We start from the raw sequence: 2,014 nt of genomic DNA on the forward strand, positions 1-2,014 counted from the left end.
ATTAGTTTGCAGTGGCTGCCATAATAAAGTACCACATACTGGGTGGCTTAAACAACCAAAGTTTATTTTCTCACAATTCTGGAGGCCAAAGTCGCCGAGCAAGGTGTCGGCAGGGCCGTTCTCCTGAGGCCTCTCTCCGCGGCCGCCTCCTCCCCGTGTCCTCACGTGGCTGGCCCTCCGCGTGGGCCTGTGTCCTCATCTCGTTCTTTTACAAGGACTCCCGTCGTACAGGATGGGGCCCACCCCACGGCCTCATTCTAACTGATCCCCTCTTTGAAGATGCTCTCTCCAAACACAGTTGCATTCTGAGAGGCTGGGGGTTAAGGCCTCAACACGTGAATTTCGAGGGGACACGATTCAGCTAGAGGTTTATCAAAATTATCGGACTTTTCAAAGAACTAGCTTTCGATTTCACTGCTTTTTCTCCATTGCTTATTCATTTTCTGTATCATTATCATCGATTTTCGCCATTCTCTTCGTCCTTCTATTTTGAGTTTAATTTGCTCTTCTTTTGTCCAGTTCTTAAGACAGAAGCATAGATAATTGATTTAGGACCTTTGTTTTTTTTAAAAAAATACAAAGACATAAACTGTATATATCTTCAGCACTGTTTTAGCCACATTTCCAAAATTTTGATATGTTGTTTTTGATACCATCTGATTAAAAATATGTTATAATCTCTCTTGTGGTTTCTTTTGTAATCCATGGTTTATTTAGAAATATGCTTACTTTCAAATATTTTTAATTTTTCCAGAACGTCTGTTGTTGATTTCTACTTTAATTCCATTGTGGTCAGAGAACAATCCTTTTGGATTTATTAAAACGTGTTTTATAGCCCAGAATTTGGTCGCTCTTAGTACATTCTCTAGGTGCACTTGAAAAGGAAGTGCATTCTGCCATGTCGGGTGAGTTTTATTCTGCGGATGTTCCGTGCAGTTTGAACGGCGTTGAGCGTCCAAGTCTTCCAGGCCCTTGCTAATTTCTTCTTCAATCGTTATCTCAATTTCTGAGAGGAAGTTGACATTTCCAGTTGTACTTGTGACTGTTCTGTGAGATTTCGCCTCATTCATTTGGAGCTTTGTTACATACCTTTAGAATTATTATTACATTTTTGCCTCCGATAATATTCCTCGTCCTTAAAATCTACACCGTCTCACATTAACATAGCAACCTTTTTCTCTTACGGTTAGTGTTTGCACAGCACAGCATATTCCATTCTTTAAATATTAACCTATTTACATTTAAAGTGTGTTTCTGCTTTAAAGTAAACTATATTTTAAAGAAAGTCAGAAGAGAAAGAAAATTCGCCTGCCCGACTCCATCGTCGGCACTCTCTCTCCATGCAGCTTGTAGCTTCCAGTACCATTTCTCATAGTGCAGGTCCGCTGACCGTGAGTCATCTCAGGTTTTTTTTTTTTTTTGTCTAAAAAGTTTGATTTTGCCTTCATTTTCGAAGGGCTTTTTTTTTTTTTGAATATGGAATTCTATGTTGACGGATTTGTTTTTTTCCTTTTAGCAATTTATTTCATTGTCTTCTTGTTTGCATTGTTTCTTACTTAAGTCTGCAGTCATTCTTACCCTCGCTTCCCGAAATAACGGGTATTTTTTCGCTCTGGCTACTTTTAAGCTTTTCTCTTTCTCACTTGTTTTCGAAATTTTGATTTAAACGTGTGCTGGTGTGTATGTGTGTGTGTGTGTGTGTGTGTGTGTGTGTGTGTGTGTGTGTGTTCAAATCTTGCTTGGGATTTGTCAAATATTTGCATCTGTGAGTTTATAGTTTTCAATAAATTTAGAAAAATGTCGGCCATTTTTTTCTTCACAAATTGTATGTTCTGTCATTGCCTCCTGTCCTTCTGGATCCCAGTTCCATATATGTCAGACTAATCGCTGTTGTCCTGCAGGTGGCTGAGGTTCTACTTGTTTTTCACAGTCTCTGCCAGTGATTTAGTTTGCACTATTTCTACTGTTATGTCCTCAGGCTCACTGATATTTTGTTTGGCTTGTCTATCTGCTG

This window comes from Pteropus vampyrus, unplaced genomic scaffold, assembly GCF_000151845.1.
Source record: "Pteropus vampyrus isolate Shadow unplaced genomic scaffold, Pvam_2.0 Scaffold227, whole genome shotgun sequence".
In the NCBI taxonomy this organism is placed as follows: domain Eukaryota; kingdom Metazoa; phylum Chordata; class Mammalia; order Chiroptera; family Pteropodidae; genus Pteropus; species Pteropus vampyrus.